The sequence below is a fragment of the Dipodomys merriami genome, unplaced genomic scaffold (assembly GCF_024711535.1).
Source record: "Dipodomys merriami isolate MVZ:Mamm:240054 unplaced genomic scaffold, mDipMer1.0.p SCAF_708, whole genome shotgun sequence".
Lineage (NCBI taxonomy): Eukaryota > Metazoa > Chordata > Mammalia > Rodentia > Heteromyidae > Dipodomys > Dipodomys merriami.
The window spans coordinates 26,048-53,573 of NW_027206300.1; the positions used below are offsets into that span (position 1 = coordinate 26,048).

General features: G+C 37.7%; 1 long non-coding RNA gene across 2 annotated transcripts in view; it reads left to right on the forward strand.

Moving 5' to 3' along the window:
- LOC138817928 (uncharacterized) overlaps window positions 1–27,526 on the forward strand; it is a 139,604-nt gene that overhangs the window by 25,765 nt on the left and 86,313 nt on the right. For both annotated transcript variants that reach the window (XR_011368938.1, XR_011368937.1), the window contains exon 6: window positions 17,370–17,441. This is a non-coding gene — a long non-coding RNA (uncharacterized lncRNA). The remainder of the gene's footprint in view (window positions 1–17,369; window positions 17,442–27,526) is intronic.

A 27,526-nucleotide genomic window follows, 5' to 3' on the forward strand; every position in this document is an offset into this window, starting at 1 on the left:
CACTTTAAAATCTCTATGAAATAATCTTTTATAGAAAATACTATAATATAACTAGTGTGGAACACTGAGGTTTCTAGTTTTCACCATTGTGAGAAATACTGCCATTAACTAATTTGTATATGTTTGAGTTTTTGTGAGTAGTGTAAATTACTATGGTGAATTTGCTTGGAGGGAGGCAAACACATTTAATATTTCTAAATTTAATAGTATTTGAAAGAGTGTACCTATTATGGTCAATGAATAGGAAAGGCAGTAGAGAGGATAGTGCCTACCATTATAGAAACTGAAATGAAGAAGTTCATGATCCTCTTTCATGATAAGTGAAAATTACCTGAAATAAGTGATTGAATTTGTGCTGTTTCTAAAAGCTATTATGACTACTGAAATCTAATGTCAGACAAGATTTCCTTATACACAGGAAATGAAACTAATATGTAAATGTAGTGTAGATAGAAAGACAAGAAAAATTTTTGTTGGAGTAGGATAACTGCATAACTTGTTTACATTCAGTCCTCTTCTCTTATTCTGAGATGATCTTGTGGAATCTGAGATTACACCTGAGGTACTATTAGGATTTGTGAGGTTCTCCGTGAGTTCCTCACATATTGTATCTGATTGACTCATTGTTGTTTTATTTCCATGTGAAGAAGCTAGTAGCCTTTACTTTTTCATTTCCTTCTCTTCTTTCTTCTGCCTGTGTTAGCTGAAAAATACTCTGAAATGTTGACTCAGAATTTGGAGGAGAGTTAATGTTGAGAAACTAGGTTGGAGAGTCTTTATTATAGCAGCATTGGTAACAAGAAAAACAAATTAGAGAACTAAGGGATCATCACTGGTTTGTCTTTTGCTTTCTGAAGGTTTGATGCGTAACACCTCTGCATTGGGTAATGTGATTTTTAGATCCAGGCTCTCTCTTTTGTGGCTTCCATGGTTGTATTCTAAAATGCCTCAGCTCAGAAGATAGACACATTTTCTATTGCTTATAATTTGTTCTGCATTCAGTCCATGTTCACATGATATCAGCCTTATTACATGGAAACAGAAAAACTGAGTCAGCACAAAGATAGTAAGTACAACTGTATGTAGAAATAAGGCCTGGAGTCCTTTCACGTCTCTATGGCTAACTGGTGTGTGAACTTGACAAGATTGTCAATGATTTAGTACCTTAGCTTTCATGTTTATAAAATAAAGATAAGAATATGTCTTTTTACAAAAGATTATTTCATAGTTTTAAAAAGTGATTCTTATTTCCTGACCTAAAACAGCTGCATTTCAGGTTGTTGAATAATTGACTATATGTAAAGGCGCATAGTATATTCTTTTTTTGGGGGGGGGACAGGGGATCTGATCATGAGGCCTGACCTCTGCGCCTGGGTGCTATCCCTCAGTTCTTCAGCTCAAGGCTAGCACTCTACCACTTGTGCCAAAGCACCTCTTCTGGCTTTTTTTCTTTTTGCTTATGTGGTGCTGAGGAATCGAACCCAGGGCCTCATGCAAGGCGAGCGCTATACCATTGAGCCACCATCCCAGCCCCCATAGCATATTGTTAAGAAGTGAACCCAGGTGCTAGTGGCTCACATGTATAAGCTTAGCTACTCAAGTGGTTCAGTCTAAGAATTGCGGGGTTTGGAATAGAAAAAACAGTGAGATTCTTACCTTCAACTAATCAGAAAAATGTTGGAAGTGAAGGTATGGTCAACTGAGACCTTCAGAATTCCAAGCCATGAGTTGAAGCTCAGTTCTAGCACAGGAAAAAAAAAAAGAGATAGCTACTAGTATTAGTGGTAGTTGCACTGGGAATAGAATCATCAGTCCAGCCTATTGACATAAAAATACAGAGAATAACTTTAATTGGTACAAAGAATGTGTATAGGAATTTGAGAGAATCAGTTTATTTCAATAAAGTTGAAAATGTAACACTTCATGAAGAAAAATGCATTTGAGTAGGGTCCTAAAAATGTGCTCCTTTCTCACTAAATCTGTGAAGAAAAATGTAATTTGCAGAACAGGGTACCAGAGGGAACAAGGCTATTGCTAAAGAAATTTGGTGAATTTTGACCTGAAATGCAGTGCCAATTAAGACAAATAGCAAGCTGATAAAAATTACAAATGAGGGCTAGGCAGGGACTGGCTAAGTATTGAGTGCTTGTTTAACAATTACAAGAGGTTAATCCCAGCATCACTCACACAAAAATTACAATTGAGCAGTGTATGATTTATAAATAAATGACTGTGGTCCTTGTTTTGCAATATGGGGAATGTGCTGTTCACATGGGAGAGAATCTTGCCCAGGCCAGTGAGGAGCTGTTCAAAATTTGAACTCCCCTATCCTGAACAGGGAAGTGAAGAAGCTTTGAAGGGGGAGTTTATACTTTTCTGACACTTGTAAGTACATGGATAAATTTATTTCTACTTCCTCTAAGGGAGAACTTCTCTTAGCTCATTTTTCAGGACATAAGGAGTTAGAAATTATCCTGCTTATGGAACCAGACTTATTCTCACTTTTTATTTATTTCATAGCCCAGTTTCTGACATTTGTATTTGCTTTTTATTTGAGGGCTTGTGAAATCTTACCTCTTTGGTTTGCTTGACTTAATCGCCCATTTTAGATCATGGATCTGCTTTTTTTTCCCCTGATTTCAAGGCTTCCTATGGAAGTTGACTCCTGCCTCATGGAACCTCTAGCCAAACAAAGCCCTGGATTCTCTTTTTAGCTTGATCCCAGGGGACCCTCAAGCAATGGAACTTTGGGATAATCTTTAAGAGTTAATATGGGGACAGACCAACTGTATTCCAAATTTGTGTTTGTCAGTGAATACTTGAATGACCTCATATAGGACACTCAGTGTATGTATGTCTCAGACTGTCTTACTTGAAAATTGGTGATAATAATCATAGTACCAGCCTCATGAGGTTATTGTTAGGGTTAAATTGAGTAAAACTATGTCTAGAAAATCACTTCTTAATAATGTTAATGTGTTACAATTTATTATCTACTGTATGAAGGTTCCTGTGGGCACAGGAAGAGCAACATTAATTTGACCTAGGGGAGCAAAGAAGATCTTCAAAGAGATAATGATCTTTGAACATAATTTTGATCAACAGATCATTTCCTAAGGGATGCATTGAAGGGAAGGCAATCCAAAAAGAGAGAAAGCTGATGAAATGGTTCAGGTATGAAAAAATTAAGAAGTGTATTATGTGTGGTGCTCTGGATGAATTGTGGAAATGCGGTGAGGATGGAGAAGTTAGGGCAAATGATGTAGCTGAAGAGGGGTGGGACAAAGGGAAACTGGGAAGGACTTTCAGGTTAAACCAGTGATTTGTAGTTTAGTTCTGGGGAAGCAGGATGCTAGTGACATTATTTAGTGAAATGACTATGATCAGGTTTGTAAGGTTCCTCTGGTTATAGTGTGAATGATCGATTGCATTGAGTTTGAATGTTGAGCAGGAGTCACATTTAAGAAGTTATTTCATTTACTCATGGAGAGAAATTAATGTGAGTTTTATACAGTGGGCCATTAATATCAACAATGCTTCCTTTCCTTTGTTGTGGTGATAATTGCAATTCTCATACATTGCTTTTGTTTCACGTAGTCATTAGTCATTAGTCGACTTGAAAACCTTTATGCAAGCAAAGGATTTTAAAGTTGAAATGTATTTGACATGGTACTGAAGCTTTAATTATGGCTATGATTCAAATCACCCCAGAATTAGTTCCATCCTTTGCTTTACTTGTCCCACCATTAGTATCCCTGGGTGAGTGACCTCTTGGCATTTTTCTGCATGTGTTGGTTGGATTTAGACAGATTTCATTAAACATTTAGTTTTATTTGGTTTGCTTCAGGGTAAAGTCCAAAAGAACTCTGGAAGTTTGCTCCTTCCCTCCCTCTTCAGCTAAACTATGATTATTGTTCTCAAGTGGATCCTTCTTTCACACATAGAGACATTTAAAGAATTTCACCATCTTGGGGCTGGGAAGCTGGCTCAGTGGTAGAGTGCTTGCCTTGCATGCCTGAGGCCCTGGGTTCGAGTCCTCAGTACTACATAAGCAAAAAGAAATAAGCCAGTGGCACTATGGCTCAAGTGCTAGAGTGCTAGTCTTGAGCTGAAGAGCACAGCTGTCCCTCAAAAAAATTAAAGAAAGAATTTTACCATCTTTTGGTCTAACTCAGTGTTTGAGTCTATCAGTCTATCAAAAACTTTGTACAAGCTCTAAACAAGTCTGGAATTTGAAGTCACATTTCCTGTATAAATATTTTCTTTATATATAAACTCATTCTTCCTGGCTGTGTACTTCTGAAAAAGTAGCATTAGCTATCTATGGTTTTAGAAATTCCTTTTATTTTTCAGAACAGCTAGAAAAAAACTACAAATAATAAAACAAAATAATCTGTAACAGAGACTCTTTTTTTAATAAAAAGGAAAAGCCCTCATTTCAGAGAGGTAAGATTGGTCAAGTATTTTAGGTAATGAGAAAGGGAATTTTTCTTAGCCAAACAGAAATGAGGGTTTTAGTGTTTTTAAGGGACCTCCAGAAAGTACTGGTGACTCCTCTTTGTTGTGTTGTCTTTTCTGAGACTCTCCGAATATGTTAGAAAGATCCAAGTAATTAATGATCTTCAGTGTCTCAGATGATAAGGATTATCACTAAACTTTCTTTTTCCCACCTATATTGCCAGCTTCTTTTAGAAAAAGTATGTGCATCTAGCGTTTAGAGGATCTTAAAGGAGTTGGAGAGATTTCTTCACAAATCTGGACAAATTTAACATATGAATACAAAGCTCTATGTAATAGTACTGGGATAAATGTATAACTAAAGTAAAGAAGAAAAATTTCCCCACGTGTTCTGTAGGTCAGTGAAATGTTAATGAATGTTCAGGCTAGTATGTGGAAAGATTATATGGTTAGGTGAGTTAGGGAATGCTGTACCCAACTGAAACAGAAAGTTAATGAGGATTATACATAAAGAGGATTATAGATACCCAAACGGAATAGATTTTCTGCTTATTTGATCACACAATGTTATTCATGGGGTAGGTCAGAGGACGAGATGCTCCTCATTTAGAGCACTAAGAAAATGTTTGAGTACATAAAACTAAAATGTTTTTTTGTTTTTTGTTTTTTTTTTGTAATTTTATTTTATTTTATTTGAGAACATACTGTACAGAGGGGCTACAATTACATGGGCAGTATAATGCATACATTTCTTACCAAGCATTGCAGCCTCCTCCTTTGTTTACCCTTCACCTCCCTTCCCAGCCTCCCTCCTCCCCCCACCTAACTATACCCCACTTCCCTCCCACACCGACTTTGTAAAGCTGGTTTTGATATGACATTTTGTACTTCTCATTGTTGCAACAGGTCCACCTGAATCCTTAAACCACTTGTTTGTCCCCATCTCCTCCACATGTTATACTGACATCAAATATAGTGAAAGCGGGGGTTACACTGTGGGGGAGGGACATACAAAGCAACAAAGAAATAATCTTATAAATGCGTTAGAAACACATGCATGAAAGAAACGAAATCATTAAAATACATATTTAAGGGTTCATTTTCCTAACATCACATTATCTGACCTTTTTCGCTTGACTCATACCTATACTAGATATTGCAAATAAGGGAAACCATGGGACCTATGTTTCTTTGGGCCTGGCTTACTTCACTTAATATAATTTTTTCCAAACCTTTCCATTTCCTAACAAATGGGGAAATGTCATTCTTTCTGATGGAGGCATAGAATTCCATTGTGTATATATACCACATTTTCTTGATCCATTCATCTACTGAGGGGCATCTGGGTTGGTTCCATATCTTAGCTATGGTAAATAATGCTGCAATAAACATAGTTGTGCAGGTAGCTTTAGTGTGGTCTTGTTTGTAAACATTTGGGTAAATGCCCAAAAGTGGGATTGCTGGATCATAGGGGAGATCTATGTGAAGTCTTTTTGAGGAACCTCCATACTGTTTTCCAAAGTGGTTGAACAAGTTTACATTCCCACCAACAATGAAGTAAGGTTCCTTTCTGTCCACATCCCCTCCAGCATCTGTTGTTGTTAGAGTTCTTGATTTTTGCTGTTCTAACTGGTGTGAGGTGATATCTCAATGTTGTTTTGATTTGCATTTCTTTTATGGCTAGGGATGTTGAACATTTCTTCTTGTGTCTATTGGCCATACTTCTTTCTTCTTCATAGAAGCTTCTCTTTAAGTCGTTCAGCCACTTATTTATTGGGCAGTTGTTTCTTTGAGGATTTGTTGTTGGGTGGTTTAATTTTTTGAGTTCCAAGTATATTTTAGATATGAGACCCTTGTCCGTTGTATGGCTAGTAAAGATCTTCTCCCAATCGGTGGGCTTTCTATTGATCTTGCTAGCTATGTCATTTGCCCTGCAGAAGCTCTGCAATCTTATGCAATCCCATTTGTCCAACCTTTCTTTGATTTGTTGTGCTTCTGGGTCTCTATTCAGAAAATTTCGGCCTGAGCCAAGGAGACCTAATGTTTCTCCTATTCCATCCTGTAATGTTTTCAGAGTGTCTGCTTTGAGTTCAAGGTCTTTGATCCATTTGGAGTTGATTCTGGTACAGGGTGATATATAAGGATCTAGCTTTAGTTTTCTACATGTAGTTAAACAATTTTGCCAGCACCATTTACTGAAGAGGCTGTCTTTCTTCCATTCTATTGTTTTAGCTGCCTTATCAAAGATTAGATGGCTATAGGTGTGTAGGTTCATTTATGGGTTTTCAATTCTATTCCATTGGTCCTGAGGTCTGTTCTTATGCCAATACCAAGCTGTTTTGATTACTATGGCTTTATAGTAGAGTTTGAAATTTGGTATTGATATTCCTCCAGCACTGTTCTTTCCGTTGAGGAGCGTTTTTGCTATTCGGGGTCTTTTATTGTTCCATATGCATTTTTGGATTGCCTCTTCTATTTCCTTGAAGAATGAGGGTGGAATTTTGATAGGTATCGCGTTGAATTTGTAGATAGCCTTGGGAAGGATTGCCATTTTCACCATGTTAATCTTGCCAATCCAGGAGCATGGGAGGTTTTGCCATTTTTAAAGTTCTGTGTTGATTTCCTTTTTCAAGATTTTAAAATTTTCATCATAGAGGTCCTTCACTTCTTTGGTTAAGTTAATTCCTAGGTATTTTATTTTTTGTGGGGCTATTACAAATGGAGTTTCTTTCCTAATTTCAGCCACACTTTTCTCATTGTTGGCATATAGAAAAGCCATTGATTTTGGGGGGTTAATTTTATAACCTGCTACTTTGCCAAAGTTTTGAATCAGCTTGAGTAATTTGGGAGTGGAGTCTATGGGATTCTTTAAATGCAAGATCATGTTATCTGCAAAGAGGGAGAGTTTTATTTCTTCTTTCCCTATTTGGATCCCCTTTATGTCTGCATCTTGTCTTATTGCTGTAGCTAGGCATTCTAATACTAGATTGAAGAGAAGTGGAGAGAGTGGGCATCCTTGTCTTGTTCCTGAGTTAAGAGGAAATAGCTTTAGTTTTTCAACATTGAGTATAATGCTGGCTGTAGGTTAGTCATATACAGCCTTTATTGTATTGAGGAATGTTCCATGGATTCCTAATTTTTCCAAAACCTTCATCATAAAGGGGTGTTGGATCTTGTCAAATGCTTTTTCTGCATCTATTGAGATAACCATGTGGTTCTTATTCTTGCTCCTGTTGATGTGATGAATAATATTAATTGATTTGCGTATGTTGAACCAGCTTTGCATCCCTGAAATGAATCCTGTTTGATCATGGTGTATGATTTTTTGGATGAATTATTGAAGTCAATTGGCCAAAATTTTGTTGAGAAGTTTTGCATCAATGTTCATCAAAGAAATGGGTCTATAGTTCTCTTTCTTTGATGAGTCCCTGCCTGGTTTTGGGATGAGGGTTATGATGGCTACATAGAATGTGTTCGGTAGTGAGCTTTCTCTTTCAATTTCATTGAAGAGTTGGGGGAGTATTGGTGTGAGCTCTGCTTTGAAGGCCTTGTAAAATTCCACTGTAAAACCATCTGGTCCTGGACTTTTCTTAACTGGGAGGTCTGTTATTGCTGTTTCTATTCCAATGCTTGATATGGGCCTGTTAAGCTGGTTTAACTCATCTTGGTTTAGTTTTGGCATGTCAATATTTGCTAGGAAAAGGTCCATTTCTTTCAATTTCTCAAGCTTATTAGCATAAAGTTTTGAGAAGTATTCCCTTATAATGTTCTGAATCTTGGTTGTTTCTGTGGTGATATTTCCATTCTCATCTCTGAGATTATTAATTTGGGTGTGTTCTCTCCTTTTTCTGATAAGGTTTGCTAAGGGTCTGTCAATTTTGTTAAGTTTTTCGAAGAACCAACTCTTTGTTTTGTTGATTCTTTCTATAGTTTTTTTGGATTTTAATTCATTTAATTCTGATTTAATTTTGATTATTTCTTTCCATCTACTGGATTGGGGTTTATCTTGCTGCTCTTTTTCAAGGAGGTTTAGATGTGTCATTAAATTGTTAGTTTCAGATCTCTCCAATTTGTTGATGTAGGAGCTCAGAGCTATAAACTTGCCTCTGAGTACTGCCTTTGCTGTGTCCCAGAGGAGCTGGTAATTTGTGTGTTCATTTTTGTTGAATATCATGAACATTTGAATTTCCTGTCTAATCTCTTCCATGACCCACTGATGATTCAGCAGTGTGTTGTTCAGCCTCCATGTGATACCGGACATTCGTGGTGGCTTTTGGTGTTGAGTTCTAATTTTATTCCCTTGTGTTCATAGAGATTGCAAGGTATAACATCAATGTTTCTGAATTTAGACAAGTTTGCTTTGTGGCCTAAAATGTGGTCTATTTTAAAAAATATTCCATGTGCTGCTTAGAAGAACGTGTATTCTGATGCTGCTGGGTGAAATGTTCGGTAAATGTCTGTTCAGTCTAGTTGATCTATGCAGCTGTTTAGATCTGCGGTTTCTCTGTTGAGTTCTTGCCGAGTTGATCTATCTAGTGTGGAGAGTGGTGTGTTAAAATCCCCAACAATTAATGTCTTTGGATCTATATGGGATTTGAGGGAAAGTAGTGTTTCTTTGATAAATTTGGGTGCTCCATTGTTTGGCGAATAGATATTTAGAATTGTAATATCCTCCTGAAGGAGAGATCCTTTAATTAGTATGTAGCGACCTTTTTTATCTCTTCTCACGAATTTTAATTGGAAGTCTATTTTATCTGATATTAGGATTGCAACTCCCGCCTGGTTATGAGGGCCGTTTGCTTGGTAGATTTTGTTCAGCCTTTAACATTGAAAATGTGTTTGTTTTTATGGGCAAGATGTGATTCCTGCAGGCAGCAGATAGAAGGGTCTTGTTTTTTAATCCAACCAGACAGTCTGTGTCGCTTAATTGGAAAGTTCAGTCCGTTAACATTGAGAGATAGGACTGAGAGGTATTTGGGAGTTCCTGCCATGTTATCCACCTTCTTGGGGGCTGCGAAATCTGGGTTCTTCCTAAGGTTCTTGGATTCTCAGTTTGGGTGCAGTTTCTTGGCCTTTGTTGCGGTCTTGTTGGTTTTCTATGTGTAGGACATCTTTAAGAATCTTTTGTAGGCCTTGTTTGGTGGAGATGTATTGTTTCAATTTTTCTTTGCTATGGAAGGTTTTTATTTGGCCTTCAGTTATGAAGGAGAGTTTAGCTGGGTACAGTATTCTTGGTTGATATTTGTTTGTTTTTAGGGCATGGCATACGTCATTCCAGGCTCTTCTTGCTTTGATTGTCTCTGCTGAGAAATCTGAGGTGATTCTAATTGGTTTCCCTTTATAGGTGATTAACCTTTTCTCCTTGACAGCTTTAAGGATCTTTTCCTTGGTCTGAGTTGATCCTGTGTGGATTATAATATGATGGTGGGTTGTCCTATTCTGGTCTGGTATATTTGGGGTTCTAAAAGCTTCTTTTATCTGAATAGGCCTATCTTTTTGTATGTTTGGGAAGTTCTCTGCTAGGATCCTGTTAAACAAATTTCCTACACCATTAACTTCTGTTTCTAGGTGCTCCTCTACACCCATTATCCTTAGATTGGGCCTTCTGATGGTGTCTTCCAGGTGTTGGATAGACCTATCATATTTCTTGGACTTGTCTTGGATGGTTGCATGTACTTTCTCTATAATATCTAGGCTGTCTTCAATCCCTGAGATTCGATCTTCTGCATGGTCTAACCTGCTGTCAAGACTCTCTACTTTCTTTTTTATCTCTTTTCCTTCTAATTGGTCAGCTTTGATGGCTTCAAGTTCTTTGTTGAAGCTCTGTTTTAGGTCTTGTATGAATTTCTTTACTTCCTTAATTTGGTGTTCTGTGTTTGTTCTCAGATCACTTAGTTGATTGGTTATGGTTTCTTTGGACTCCCATTCCTTCTGTTGGGTTCCATTCAGCATTCCCTTTGTGGTCTCCCTGACTTCCTTCAGCTCTTTGTTAATGAATTCCATGAATGCCTTTAGTGATCTTTGTGTATTCTCTACCTGGTCTCTCAATTCCTGAATTACTCTTTGATTAGCTTCCCCCCACTTGTGGGATTCCTGTAGTTGTCTTTCTTCTGTTTCGTGGGATTCCTGCAGTTCTCTATGAGTGTTCTCTGCCTGCTCACGCCATTCCTCCCTTTTTCTTTGAGTATTCTCAAGTTGTTCACGCAAATGCTGTATCAGTTTTTGAGTAGCTTCCTCACGCTTATGTTATTCCTGTATAAACTTCTGGGATGCCTCCTCTCTCTCCCTATCACGCTCATACAGAGTACTTTGTACATTGTCAAACTTCTCATTTATCATGTTTGCTAGTAGTGTTTGTAGAGCTTTTTAGGAACTCTCCTCTGGATTATTCTTTATCTGTTCTAATCCCTGATTATCAAGATTGGAAATTGAGATACTGGAATTTGCCATTTTTCTTGTGTTTTTCCGGCTTACTCTGCCCATTTGAGATGAAGATTGCACCAGTTTTGTGGTAGAACACTATCTTAAGGCAACCATCAACCAATGTTTGCGTTTGTACAGTCAATAGTCTACAGATACAATCTAGTGCAACAGATACATCTATTCAACATCAAACAACTATATGTTAAAGGACTTCAAACCGCAGAAAAGAATTTGGAAAACCAGAAATTATTAGGATTAGGGAGAGATGTGGGTAAAAAATAGGAATAGATTGGTGTGGGGAGGCACAGGGAGAGTTAACTATGTCCTAATCACAATACAGGAAATGGGTTGGGTAGGATGCAAGTAGAGAGAGAGAAAAAGAAGAGATGGAAAGGGGAATGGAAACAAACCAGAAAAAATAGAAACATAAAAAATAATGTTATTATAGAAGTTAAAAGACCGTCTATTTAGAGAGGAATGTGAATATGTTGAGAATAGGGGAGGGACATAGAGGAGATGTGAAAAACTTTAAGGATGGTAAAGGGAGAAGAACAGATCAGAAGTTCAGTAGAGCTAGACAAAAAACAAAAAGATAATTAAGAAAGAAAGAAAAAGAGAAAGAAGGCAAGAAAAGAAAGGAAAATGCTCATTCACATATTCCTAAAATAAAAATTATAAGAGGAGAAAAAAACAAGTTACTGGAAAACTATTATTTTTTCAGAAGAGGCAAAAATTAAAGATTAATAAAAGTTTTAGAGGGAAAAATTTATATATATATATATATATATATATATATATATATATATGGTAACAATAAACAAAAAACAAACAAAAAAAAGAAAAGAAGAAGAAGAAAAATAAAAAAGAAAAAAAAGAAGTCTTTTGATTTTTTTTGGGTGGGGGGAGGGCTGGGAAGAATCCTGTATCTCCCTTTTGTCTGTAACCAGTCTCTTGTTGGAGTCTCTGGTCAGCTTGAGGTCCTGTGGCTTGTATGGTTTCTTAAGTCGGTTTGTTGGAAGAGGCAGAAAAATGCTCTGCTTTACCCAAGATTTTGAGATCCCCCTCCCAGGTTAGTTTTCTGGGAGGTTGATCTGCTTTGAGAATCACAAAAGAGGGGGATGTGGTGATGAGGCTAGGTTCTGGGTAGAGTTGAGGCCATTCAACAGACAGTAGCTTTTCCCGGGGGCTATTTTGTGATAAAGCTCACAGCGCCCAGCCTGGAGCCATTCTCAGGGTTTCTGTTTTTCAATTGATTGTGGTGGCTGCTAGAGGGAGGGGCAGCCTCTGGCTCTGGTTACCCAGTGAGGCAAGCCACTCCAATGGCTGGCGCCTGGGCTAGGTGACTTTTCCCTGGATGGAGCTGAGTCTGGCAGGTCACTTTGCCGTTAAGTTCTTGTGACCTGCTAAATGACTTGTTTTATTCCAAGGCCTGAGCTAGAGCTAGCAGCTCCTCCGAGCTTTGTCGGTATCCAAGATGGAGATCACCGGTGCTGGGGAGAGAGGGGTGGCCTTCCCTCCTCTGCTCCCTGAGAAGGAGTGAGGACGTCGGGCTTGTACTCACGCCAAGTCTTGGATCCTGGGACGTCCCTGGTCTGCAAACAGCCGGATGAAGATGTCCGCTCCTTGTCGGTTCTTGTTTGTGTTGAGTAGAATCCGCTCAATCGCTGCGTCTGGGTCCTTCGTCCAGGACTCTCTGTGTCTCAGGTATGACCCAGCGGCGATGGTCGCCGCCACGACCCTGCCGCTGCAGCGGCAGCTGATGTGTTTCATTGGCTTCCCCTCTCTTGTCTAACTCTCTGTCCTGTGATGGCACACTTGGTGTGATTCTCTGGCTTAGGACTGTTCACTAGAACTCTAAAACTGCTTTCTATGCGAGAGCTTGTTCAGATTCCAGCTTCTCCTCCGCCATCTTCCCGGAACTCCTAAAACTAAAATGTTTTAAAATTAGAAATTAAGAGTTTTCAGGCATAAATTCTAGTTGAAACCAAATACAGTTCGATACTGCAAAGCCATTGAAATTCAGGTTATTTTTGAGACATAAAAAATGAATATTCTTGGGCTGAGAAAGTGGCTTAGTGGTAGCGGGTTTGCCTTGCATGCCTGAGGCCCTGGGTTCATTTCCTCATCACCACATAAGCAAAAAGAAAAAAGCTGGAAGTAGCACTGTGGCTTAAGTGGTAGAGTACTAGCCTTGAGCTTTAGAGCTGAGGGACGGTGCCCAGGCCCTTAGTTCAGGCCCCCCGACTGGATCCCCCCCCCAAATGAGTATTCTTGAGGGACTTACTGGCTCTGAATTTCTGCTGGTGGCTTCAGGATATATTGTATTCTGACTCTTCCCATCTCACTTAAACTAGACTGTACTTGCTTGGCACAGAGCATGAAGACTTCAAGCTGGTTGTTGAGTATTTATCAACGACTTCTAGAACCTTAGCAAAGATTATATGTGTCTTCTGAAGTTGCACATGACATTGTAATCACTAATATTATTTACATGATGAAGTTAATCATAGAACTAATTTTATTGCTATATATGAGTTACTCTGACTTACTCTGCTAATTCATAGTTTAATTCAAAAGAAAGTGTACATTTTTGTTAGATTAACAAAATGTGACAAATTTTAATTTAGAATTTCAAAGGCTAATAGAGTCTTATTATTAAGATCCATAGCAGTTAAAAGCTACTTATTATTGTATTTTACAAAATAATATTTTTGACATATATAATGGACTTTTAGAAAAGGCAAAAAACACAGAAAACAGGTTTTCTAACACACACACACACACACACACACACACACACACACACAGACGGACGCTTTACCTATTTATGCAAATCCAACTCAGTAAGTTTCAACAGTGACTTACTTTTATTTTTAATGCTGGATTACGGAACTTGAATTTAGCGAAATTTGAACAGGCTGAAATGACTAAATTTTGTAGAGGTAAATGTTATATTCTCCACTTAGAACTGTTAACTATCTCACTCACTCTGGAGCAGAATAATTTTACTTAGCACCGAGTATCAAAAATATCCTTTGCTTATCCATTGAGTAAATGTGCACTCAATTTACAAAAATGAATCTAATAGGTGAAAGGGATGGCATCAGGTTCAACCCAACAATAGCTTTTAATGAAGAAGTATAAGGCTGTCTCAGAATGTTCAGAAGAATGAAACCAAGATAGGAAGGAATTTCCAATTGTGCTATAGGAAAAGAAGCTAAAATTTTATGTTTTCTGAAACTTTAGGAAAACAAAGTTATGGAACACTATATCTGCTTTTAGGTATATAGCTTCAAATGGTAAGGTTCAATCGGTAGGTAAAAGCTCTCAGGGAATAGATTATATAGTTCTTTCAAAATAGTCTGACACAAGAAAATTTAGGAAGTAATTAGGTTGGCAAAAGATTGGAGACTTCCCTGATATTATTGCTTCCATAGTGTTTAGTTTGATTTTAGGAAAATGTATTGAACATATATAACATCTCTTCTAAATTTATTATTATAGGCTCTTAAGGCTAGAATTAGGTGAATTAACTAATAGTTAATTACGTGACAATCAAAGGACAAGGGAAAATTTTGGAAAGAACTTCGAAATAGTACTGAGGAGAAATGAAACAAAAATATCATTAAGACGACTTTTTTTTTTTTTTTTGTCGGTCGTGGGGCTTGAACTCTGGGCCTGGGAGCTGTCCCTCAGCTCTTCAGCTCAAGGCGAGCGCTCTACCACTTGAGCTACAGTGCCACTTCCGGTTTTCTGGTGGTTTATTGGAGATAGGAGTCTCATGGTCTCTCCTGCCCGGGCTGGCTTTGAACCGTGATCCTCAGATCTCAGCCTCCTGAGTAGCTAGGATTACAGGCGTGAGCCACCAGCGCCCGGCATTAAGACGAGTTTTAAGAGTTTTCTTGAGCATGATTTGACTTTGCTGTGGAAATTTCTTGAGAGCTATTTGCTTAGTTTATGGATATCCACCAGTGTGCAGCCATGGGTAAGGTTTTGAGGATAGTTGTGTTTTAACTGGGATACATGAAGAAAAGTCTTAACTATAGGACTGTTAACACCATCTCTCATTTGTGTAGGCATCCTATGTGCCTTCTATATATAACACCTAGGATATTATGGTAATGAAATAATTCAATGAGACTGTAAGCATTTGTTGTATGCCAGAAAAGTTCTACACTGAAATTGGCTTTGTCTTCTAGAGTAGTGTAGACAATAGTTTCCACTCATAAGTTTTTTTTTTTTGGGGGGGGGTCTGGATGTGGGCCTGAACTCTGGGCCTGGGTGCTGTCCCTCAGGTCTTCAGCTCAAGGCTAGCACTCTACTACTTGAGCCACAGCGCCATTTCTGGCTTTTTTTCTTTTTGCTTATGTGATGCTGAGGAATTGAACCCAGGGCCTCATGCATGCAAGGCAAGTGCTCTACCACGGAGCCATCTTCCCAGCCCCTTCTCTCATAATATCTTTGAGGTTGATTTTTAATTCAAGTTTCATTAATCAGTCATTCTAAAAGGAAGGATTTTCTTTCTTAAATTGAGATATGTCACAGTGCTCTAATTTACTTGTTTTTTTTTATTAACTTGTGAAGAGGGCAAACAAATGCTTCAATATTAGTTTCAATAGTTCAACATTTATTAAACTGGTTGCTTTAATTTACATTCATTAATAGCAAATACTTTTATTGCAAACTATGCATTTTCTAATTATGAATCTGAGGTTAATATGATACTTAGTATTTAGGTTGGGTTTTTAAAATTTATTAACTGCTTAATTCATCCCTATTTTCTGGCTAATGTACAGTTGTCTTTCAAAGGGTTTAGAAACAGAGGGAAGCTGTGACTGCTTTCTATGGAGGGACAGTAGTCACTCACCTACTTAGAACTTTGAATAGAACTGGTTTCTATTGTGGTTGGAACAGTGTTGGCCTTTGATGCTGACGTTACTGTGGCCTTTGGAGATCATGTTAAGTGAGGTAAGGCAAGCACAAAAAAGCAAATACTGCATAATTTCAATCATGCTAGGACTTAAATTCTCAAAAATTGAAAATAGAACAGTGATTTTATAAGAGATAGATGTTAGGAATGGGAATGGAGAGATGGCCAGTATGTACAGAGTTATAATTCAGTAGAAGTAACTTGTATTTATGGCAGAGTGACTACGAAAATATATAATGCATGTTTCCAAAAGAGCAATGAGAGGAGTTTGAATGCTTTAACAGAAAGAAAGCATAACTATTTGAGGAGATAGAGGTACTCTCATTGTTGGCATACAGAAAAGCCACTGACTTTTGAGGGTTAATTTTATATACCTTGCTACTTTGCCAAAGTTTCAGATCAGCTCAAATAACTTGGGGGTGGAGTCTAGGGGATTCTTTCAATACAAGATCATGTCATTTACTAAGAGGGAGAGTTTTACTTCATCTTTCCCCATTTGGATCTTCTTAAAGATTGCATCTTGTTTTATTGCTGTAGCTAGGCAATCTAATACTAGAAGGAGTGGAGAGATGGACAGTCTGTCTTGTTCCTGAAATTAGAGGAAATGGCTTTAGCTTTTTGCCATTAAGTATAATGCTAGTTATAATATAAGTTGTAATGTAAGTTTGTCATACACAGCTTTTCTTATATTGAGGAATGTTCATTCTATGGATTCCTAGTTTCTGCATAGCTTTCATCATAAAGTGGTGTTAGATCTTGTCAAATCTTTTTTCTGCATGTATTGAGATTACCATTTGATTCCTTTCCTTGCTCCTGTTGATATGATGCATTACATTTATTGATTTGCATGTATTAAACCAGCTTTGCATCCATGGAATGAATCCTGTTTGATCATAGTGTTTGATTTTTTTGATGAATTGTTGAAGTTGATTGGCGAGGATTTTGTAGTTTTGCACTGATGGTCATCTGAGAAATGGGTCTAGAGTTCTGTTTCTTTGATGATTCCCTGTCTGTTTTGAGGATGACAGTTTTGGAGGCTTCCTAGAACGAGATTGGTAGTGAACTTTCATTTTCATTGAAGAGTTGGGGGAGTATCAATTGAGATCTGCTTCAAAGGCCTTGTAGAATTCAGCTGTGAATCCATCTGGTCCTGGGATTTTCTCTTACTCTTCAGTTTTGAATTTATTTATTTTAACCTCCCGCAGCATGGAGAGTTGCTGCTGCCATGCTGCAGAGGGGTGGGGACTCTTCTGGCTGTTTATTCTGTGAAGAAAGTTGCCCTGCCTTGGGTGATCCTTCCCCCGTCTGGAAAGGTCAACTTTCCTCAGGATGGAGCTGAGTCCCACTGGTTGGGTTGCTTTGGCCTGTTGAAGAATGGCTCAGCAGTGTCGAATTCTAAGGCCTGAGGTATCTACTGGCTGCCCTGGCCCGGTCTTTGCCAGTATGAAAGATGACATACTTCTGGAGTGATAGGGGAAGAGCTACCTTCCAAATGCTGTTCTGTGAGAAGGAGTGGGAATGTCCTTTTGGGTACTCACACCTTCCCTTGGTTTTTCAGGCCATCTGTGATCTGCATCCATCTGTGGTCAGCAGGATGAAGATTTTTGCTCCTTGTCAGTTCACACTGGTGGTGAGTAGAAGATGCTTGCACTCCGTTTCTGGCACCTTTTTCTCAGGCTTGGTCTACTGCTATGTTGGCAGCCACAGCCACTGCCACCTCGGTCACTGGTGTATGCTCAAATCTGTCTCCTGAAACAGGCTGCCTGAATTTTTCCTCTCTGACCAAACTCTCTGTACTATGATGGTTCACTTGGGTGACTCTTCAGCCTTGGATTTTTTCACTGGAACACTAAAACTGGTTTCTTCATGAGATCTCAGTTAGCTCCCAGCTGCTCCTCTGCAATCTTTGAAGTCTAAAAATTTTGTTTTGAATAAAAAATTCAGGAGAAGAGGATATAGATATATGTATATATATATTTATGTATATATGTATGTATGTATGTATACACGTGTATATACATACACATGCATGTGCACGTATACATGTATGTGTGTATTTACACACATGTATGTATATATGTATATATGCGTGTGTATACATTATATATATATATATATATATATATATATATATATATATATATATCGCAATCCCCTTCTGAGTATATAGTGAAAGAATCAAGATATGGGAATTTAGTTTTCTTCTTCCTTCTGTTATATAATATAATAGCTTTCAGGTCTCTTACACTTCAGAAGACTCTGAATAAGTGTGAGAGAACATCTAAAGATAAAAATTACTAGAATGAAAACAACTGGTTGTTCAATGTGTGTGCGGGTATGTGTGTGTACTTATGCACATAGTGGCGTGTATCATGCATTAAGCATGTTAGAAAGTACAGTCAAAGCTGGTGCTTTGACAGCAAGTCATGTGACCTCTGAAATAACAGTCCTTCTGTGTTCATTCACCTGTTAAACTTCCTTCTCTTTTGTTTAAGAATAAGCACCTGGCTAGATTAGTTTAGGTCTTTCCATGTCACCTAGCTGTTTCATTTGCATCACTGGCTAAATGTCACCCTGAGCTGTGAAAACCTGCCTGTGTTGCATTATATTTTGTATCTTTTTATTCCACATACCTACTTTTTAAGTAGTTAGTAAATTTCAGGTACTACTGATTTATTCTGTGCAGCCAGAGATGAAAGGTTTAAACTCTTGAATCCTTGTGAAATAGATGGTAATTCAAAAGCAGTTTTAAATCTTTTATACAAAGCTAAAATATTAAGCCATTACTAGAATAACATAAAAGAGATACAGGTACCTCCCCAAACTCTAGTAAATAGCTTTTTCACTGTCTTATGATATAGGCTACTCTGAGTTCCTGTGTGTATTCTGTGCTGACCTGGTTTAGATAGGTAAATATATAATTGGTCTTCTTATTACTGTGATTTTTTTCAGCCAATTAGGATGAAGAGATACTGATCCAATAAGTTTATCCTAACCTGTCAAATCTCCAGCTAACAAAGATATATCTTGATGGAAACGCTTTCCTCTCTTCTTGTCAAGTTCTCGCTTTGCATTTTCTATAAACCAATACAATCAACCCTATATCACTTAGTTCCTGTTTCTTCTCTTAATCTTCCTTCCTATCATCATTTAGTTACCTCCTTTTTAATTCCTAGTTTACAGACTAACATTTGCTGAATATTACTTCTTTCTGTGAATCTTTGGATCCTTGAAAGTGAAGGAATCTCTGTTACACATTTCTCAAATAATCTTGTATTTTTAGAGCATATAGCACAATGGAAAATTGTCTACTATTTTTCTTTTTATAATTGAAAATGTTTTATTTTTAGTATCTTTATACATTTATGAATAATGTAAATGTAAGGAAATGAAAATGTAATCCAAAGTGGTCTAAAGCTTGTACCTAGTTTGAACAAGTTTCAACAAGTTATGAAATACACACAAACAAACACACACACACAAACACACACACAAACACACAGACACACACATATACTGTGGTACTGCAGAGTCTTGTGTGTTAGGCAAGGATTACCACTGTGCTATGGCTCCACCTTAATATCAACTTATTATTATCATTATCATTATTATTATTATTATCATTTATATTTTTATTTTTATTATTATCTAACTTTATTCTTCAAGATAAACTATCCCAGGTCCACAAGTACATTTGAATCCTAGTTAGCACAGATTCCTCATAACAATCCCTTTTTTATTGTGAAAATACTGTACAGAAGGGTTACAATTACATGGGCAAAATAATGAGTACATTTCTTATTAAGCATTGTAGCCTCCTCCTTTGTTTCCCCTTCCCATCCCTTCCCATTCTTCCCTCCAACCTCCTCCCACCCCTCACCCAATCCTACCCCCCCACCAAAGTTGTAAAGTTCGTTTTCGACATAACAACTTGTATATCTCATTGTTGCAATGGATCCACTTGTATACCTATTTAAATGATTTGTTTTTTCCCTTCCCCTCCACAAATTATACCGACATCAAGTACAGTGAAAGCAGGGGATATACCATGGGGGAGGGACATACAAAGCAACAAAGAAATAATCTTATAAATGTGTTAGAAACAATCACCTGAAAGAATTTGAATTGATATCTTAGGGTTTATTTCTCTAACATCAACTTATCTGACCTTTTCTGCTTTACTCAGACATATACTAGATATTGAAAATAAGGGAAACCATGGGACCTATGTTTCTTTGGGCCTGGCTTACTTCACTTCATATAATTGTTTCCAAGTCTTTCCATTTCCTAACAAATGGGGTAATGACATTCTTTCTGATGGAGGCATAGAATTCCATTTGTGTATATACCACATTTTCTTGATCCATTCATCTACTGAGGGGCATCTGGGTTGGTTCCATATCTTAGCTATGGTAAATAATGCTGCAATAAACATAGTTGTGCTGGTAACTTTAGTGTGGTCTTGTTTGTGAGCATTTGGGTAAATGCCCAAGAGTGGGATTGCTGGGTCATAGGGGAGCTCTATATGTGGAGTCTTTTGAGGAACCTCCATACTGCTTTCCAAAGTGGTTGAACAAGTTTACACTCCACCAACAATGCAGTAGGTTTCCCTTCTGTCCACATCCCCACCAGCATCTGTTGATATTAGAGTTCTTGATTATAGCCATTCTAACTGGGGTGAGGTGCTATCTCAATGTTGTTTTGATTTGCATTTCTTTTATGGCTAGGGACGTTGAGCATTTCTTCATGTGTATATTGGCCATCCTTTTTTCCTCTTTAGAGAAGTTTCTCTTTAAGTCTTTAGCCTGCTTATTTATCTCATTTCTCATTGTCCATTCCTTAGGAGGCTGCCAAGCCCTAGGGGATCCATCCCCACCTTCCCACCTCACAGAAGTTCCCCAGAGCCTAGCCACCAGAACTTGCAGCTTTGCTGCTGCTGCCTGTGCCACTGGCCTGCTGCCTACTTCCTCCCCTCACCAGCCTCTGCCAGGGCCTCACCACCTTTCCCACTGCCCCATCCCCTTCCCCAGGGTGGCCACCCCAGTGGCCTTCTCTTCCCTCCGTACCACTCCCAGTTCCAATGCCAGCATGGGTACTGCTCTGGTGAAGACAACTCCATGGCCCAGGCAGCATCAAAATGGCCACAGTGTGCCGCCGGCTGAGAGATGGAGACAGCATAGGTTTCTCTGACCAGTGGCTTTCCCTTCACTTACTCATATATACATTTCATTGTATTAATTTAGTGCTTAATTTTTGGATCTTATTAGTATCACCTCATTAAGCCTTTGTAGGATAGCTGGTAGAAATATAGCCCCCAAATTCAGATTCTCTTATTTAATTCTTTTGAGATTCAAAGATATTTTATGTAATAATAATAGTGAACTCTCATTTCCATAGCATAGTGCTGTTCAGAAAATAATTGCTTATGTATCTGTTATCAATTATTTACAACACTTGAAAAATTTAAAAGTTCAACTACTACAGGAAGATCCTTGATTCATGTTGAGTGGATGTTTGTGAGTAGGTTGAGCTGTTGCATACATTCGTGTGGGGGGGGTGGGGGGGTGGGTAGGGGAGTGTACATGTATATTGAAATCATGAATACAGTCAGCTGTTTCTTGAAGATTTGTTGTTGGGGGACAATCCCCCTTTTTTAAATCTTTACTTGTTGAAGAAATCTGTGAAATGTTGGTAGAATTTGCAACATTCTAAAATAGGCTGATTATATTTTTGATTATAATCGAAATATGGTGTTATAATTTTTCCTATATTGTAATATGCTGTATATAATATGGTTATGTCAGTGGGTTTTACAAAGTCAAAATTGAGATATTCACAGAAGTAGTTAAGTAGTATAATGAACTTCATCTCTTAGCTAACTTGAGGGTTTAACTCTTCTTTTTTTTAAGGATTTAACTCTTGGCTAACCTTCCTCTCTACCCAATCACTTCCCTTCACCTGGTTTCTGCTATGTACAAATTACTCAAATCCTAGCACCTTAAAACAACTATTTGCTCATAACTTCATAAATCAGAAATTCAAGACAGGTATGGTTTGATACTTTGGTGAGTTTCTATACAATGGCTATCAGATACTTTCTGGGCTACATATCTGAAAGCTTTCTCAGCGTAGATGTACATAATGGTACATTTGAGGTTATGGGTCACTATTGCTGGCTGATACACAGTGTGTGATGGCTGAAGGCCCTATGTTTAATCATCTAAAGACTTATTTACTCACAGTGTAGTATCTGAGCTGAACTAGATAGAGATTATGCTTTTATCTAAACTATTGCTATAGGGGCCCTCCAGCCTGAGGTGGGAAACAACTAATGCCTTTTATTTGCTGTTCCTTTTAGTATAAGGTCTCAATTGATTTCTACTTTCTCAGATTTTTGTGCACCTGGGACCATAGGCACACCCCTACCATGTTAGGCTCAATCCAGTTTTGTGGTGTGTGTGTGCGTGCATGCGTGTGTGTGTGTGTGTGTGTGTGTGTGTGTGTGTGTGTGTGTTTGTGTATGTGTTGGTATTAGAGATTAATCTCAGGCCTTGGGCAGTCCCTCAACTATTTTGCTCAAGACTAGTGCTCTACCACTTGAATCACAGCTCTACATCCAGCTATTGTGGGTTAATTGGAGGTAAGGTTCTTACAGAATGGGCTGGTTTAGAATCTTGATCCTTAGATTTTAGTCTCCTAAGTAGCTAAGATTACAAGTTTGAACTACTGGTGCCTGGTTCCCTTTGGCGTGTGTATGGGGGGATTGGTGGGAGAGGGGCAGGGTGGGGTTGGGGCAGGGGAGTGGGAGGGCCGGGATGGTAAGGGGAAACAAAGGAGGAGGCAACAATGCTTGATAAGAAATGTACTCCTTAACTTTACCTTGCTCATGTAATTGTAACCCCTCTGTACAGTATTTTCACTAAGAACCTTATTAATAAATTTCTTTTTAATAATTCTATAACGTGATCTTATGTTCAGTGTAGCCAATCCCCATTTGCACATAGGCAAATAGACAGCTGTCTATTGGTTCCTCCATAGTACAGCATTTAATACATGGCTTATCCTTCATGGCTGTAAGCACATTCCACTGATCAGGAACCACAGTCTTTACCTTATTTCTTAACACACTTTTCCCGTGTTCTGTTTTGTCCTCTCTCCTTAAAGGAAACTGGCAGTTCTTTTTCTGGCAAAAGTTGTGCCCATGCTCCTGATTCATGGCTTCTCTATCCTCTGGGGAATAGGCAAAACTGAGTTCACCTTAGTGAAGCCTGTATAGTGAAGCACACCGAGGAAAAGATTTCTTACTTACTATAACTGAGAAGAAATGTTTTGTGTTGGACTTTGTGTAGCGGTCCTCCCCCTATGCAAGTATCATGAGAAAAGGTATTTCTTTTTTTGGTACTAAAGTTTTATTGTTTTGAATATGATTGCTGTAAAAGATGCAGGAGGGATAGTCCTTCCTCCTTCAAATACTGCTTGCTCAGCGTCTACACATTCCCTGGGTGTAGAGTTGTTCAGTGTTGAGTATAACTGAAAAAAAAAGATATTTCTGATCTTAAGCTATCACATTGGACTACTCAAGTTTCTTTCTTTTTTGTTGTTGTTGGTTGTGGGGCCTGAACTCGGCCTGGGTGCTGTCCCTCAGCTCTTCAGCTTATGGCTAGCGACTTGAGCCACAGCACCACTTCCAGCTTTTTTCTGCTTATGTGGTGCTGATGAATCGAACCCAGGGACTCATGCTTGTAAGGCAAGCACTCTACCACTGAGTCAACTTCCCAGACCTATTCAATTTACTTGATAACACTACTGGAAAACTATAGAAGGTATCTATGAACATTCCATTCCTTTATGAGTCACCTAACCCATTAGGTGTTCTGTAATTGGTCATAGCATTCTTCAGAGCAAGAACGAAAATGTGATACTTAACTGTGCCTACCCATAAGAGGTTGCTATTGGGAAGTTTCTTGGGTCCCCTATGCTCCTGTTTGGTCTTCTGGGAACATTTTTTCACCAACTTGTTCTTAGACTGTGGATCTGAATAGGTGAGTACCTTCTTTCCTTTCCTTGCTGTGTAACACTGTCAGTCATATGGTTTGTGTAATAATTGTCTTGTACCTCTTAATTCTTTTATTTATTACCATTATGGGGGCATGAACTAAGGATTGGAACGGTATCCCCGAGGTTGTTTGTGTGTGTGTATGTGATGGCTAGTTGTCTACCACATGAGGCTCTTGAGTAGCTAGGACAATAGGCATGAGCTACAAGCATAGTGTCTCTTTTCCATACAAAACTTTACAGTTCACAAGAGTAGAAATAACCTTTGTCTTGCTCATCATTGTATCTTCAGCCTTTAGCAGAGGCTATGTACATAAAACTGCCTAAAATAATTTCTTAATTGAATTGTGAATGAATAGCCCTCAATTAGTGGTAGCTTATTTGTTTATTATTTTGACACGAATATTGTTCACTATATCAATACTCAAGTATAGAATAGTTAAAGAGTGTGTCAGGATATGAGTATAGCAAAGGAACTTCTAAGTTGAGTTATTCAAAAGAAGTCTGGATTTGAGGTGATTACACAAAGAGTAATACAGTATCCCTAATTGTATCAGAAGGGCCAGATAACAGCAAAGCAACAATTTAATGACTTCTAATATATGCACCAGTCATATGTTAAGAAATTTTGATGAAGAATAATCATCCAATCTTTGATTTAAAGGCAATTGATTGAATTTTTATTAATAAGTTATTTTTTTTACTATGAAAATACCATACAGAGGGGTTAAAATTACATGAACAAGGTGATGAGTACATTTCTCATCAAGCATTTACCTCAAGACTCAATTTGTTTTTCTTTCTTGCTATTGTTTCTAACATATTTATAAGATGATTGATTTCTAAGTTTAGTCTGCTAGTTATAATTTTTAAAGCTCCAGATACCATTTCAGTTATATATTAATTTTCCTTGAAGAACTTTCTACTTGACCTCATTGTTTTTCACATCCAGCATGGCTTTATAATTAAACTTTATTTGGGGCCTATTGGCTTTATGCCTTATAAACTTGAAGCACTTTTTATATATCTATGTGAACTTCAAGAGAGATTTCATTTTTTCCCCCTCACAGAACTCTGGTGCCTAGACAAATCATGCTAAACAACTTGAAATACATTTTTATCATCTAAACTTTTCAACATCATAACAAACCTGGTGGATTTTCCAAGTTCTTAGTAACCAACAATTTGACTCTTATTGGCTTCCAATCTATTAGTTTGATTTGTGGATTATAGAGTCATACTAGATATATGTTAAAAATGTCAGTTTGTAAAGCTTTATGTCCAACTAAAATGACTAGAGATTTAAAAATCATTCTAGAAAACCAAGTACAAGGATTATGTAATGTAAAAACAACGTAAAACATTTGTAACAAAGGAAATATGATTTAACTGCATCAAAAATTATTTAACAGTATAGAAAAAAACAGAAGTACGCAAAAAAAGTTACTCCTAAATCAGTTATTCTTATTTTAAAGGGGATTTAATTGGGGTTGGAAGCTTGGCTCAGTTGGTAGAGCCAATGAGCGAAAGCAGAAGGATACTGAGTTAGAGTACCGGTCTCGGACATAAAATTAAAATAAATCAAAGGGATTTGACAACTTAGACAAACTCACCATATAAACAATCACTAGATGTTTTTTTAGGGTATCAATTTAATACAAATATAAAAAGACTGGGTATTGTGAAGCAAAGTTGTTTGATTTGCTTAACATAGAACAACAACAGATTTTTAACTTTCAGTAGATATGTTTTTCTATGCCTTCAATTTTGATGTCTGTATTTCGAAGGGCTCTTTACTAGGTCTTTTTACAAGACTTTCAGGATGAAGTGAGTGTAGTGGTTCAAGAAACAAAAGCAAAAGTGGCTCATTTTCTAATGGTTTTGGGAAAAAATACAAAACTCGCAACAAAATCATGTACAACTCCTCCACTGGAGGAGAATCAAGATAATTCATAAATATTTATGCTCTATTTAATTCAGACTGAAAAATTTAATACTACCTAGAAAGATTTGTAGTTTAAATTAAAAGTCTGATTTCCCTTTTTCTTTTTCTTTGCCCTAAGAATGAGCTGAGCAATAAATGTATGGAAGTTTTTGTAAAAAAAAAAAAATAGAAATAAGTTTGTATTTTTATGGGTCTGACTTTTCCATATGCAGTGCAAAAGACATCAGTAGACTTCTAAGACCCCCAGCTTAGGAAAAAATGTGATCTATAACAATCCCATCCAGACAAGTCAGTTGATCTTCTTTCTCCTCTATAGAAGGTTCTGTATACGAACTTCTGAAAGAGAGTATATAGCCTGGTCAGATCTTTCACGACTAAATATAAGGCAAGGTACTCAGAAAAAACAACTTTTTCCTTCTATTTCATTTCTTTATCATTTCTACCACAGATGGTTCCCTCATCTATTTATGATCTTGCTACTGGGATAATAAATAAGAATACAAAAGTGAAACATTTGTTTATTTGAATTTCTTTTCTGTATTTTTAAAAATATTTTTTGCTCTCTGAAAGCTCATCTGGATTAGATGTATATAATGGTGCAGTTTTAGTACTGGTCATGGATGCTAGGTCCTACATGCTGTGATAACTCAGGCCAAATCTTCACAGATCTAAAGGCTTGACTACTCTCATGTGTGGTCCTTGGGCTGGAACAATTAAAGACAAGGACTGCTCCCTGAACGGCCTCCATGAAGCCTCTTTACCCTACCAGTAGGGGAGCTACTAATGCTTTTTTGTTTGCTATTTGTCTATCTTATATTATGTTTGGGTAGGCTTATGTTCCTGGGTTCGAGTAATTCTTTCTGCCTCTAATTTTTTAGTAGCCTAGAAAACAGACACACCCTACCATGCCATGCCCCATGCAATTATGACACATCCATCACTTTTTTAAGTATCTTGGGATCAATGTGGCAAACCCCATTCTGATACTTGGCCACAAGAGAGACTACTTACCGGTTCTATATATCCATATAACTTTTCTGTACTCGTTACAAAAAGGATATGGTGTATGTTAGCATTTGTGACATTTCTTGTCATGTTTTGGAGTTCCTGCAATACAGCATGTATCAGTGGCTTATCCCATGATGCTGCTGAGCTTATGCCACTGATGAGAAGCCACACTCTTCTAAGTCTGTACTAAAACATATTTTTCACCCTGAAGTGAATGGGCGATTTCTTTTTGGCAAAATTCCTGCTATTTCTCTTGCCGCATGGCTCCTCCACCCATTTGTCCAAAACTGAACCTACTATAGAGAGGCTAGACCTTTGAAAACACTGGGGAGAAGCTTCCTTGCTAACAGCAAGTGCAGATAAGTGTCTTCTAGCCTACTGAATATAGTCTTATGTCATTATGTCTATAACCTCCAGCTGCTCAAGGACAGTATAAAAAAGACATCCCTCACCTGAGGTCATAACATTGGATACTCAGGGTTCTTGATCACTACTAGGAAACAGGGCTCTCTGTGACCAATCCATTCCTTTGTGACTCACCTAACTCCTTAGGGATAAAGGGTTTAGACCAAAAGCATACCCATGTCCTCCAACCCACAAAACTGTTCAAAATATATTTGTTAAATGATTAATGAATGAATAGCATTGTATGAGTGATAATTGTTTTATGTTTTTTTTTATTTTGAAAGTGGCATATCATAACTTAC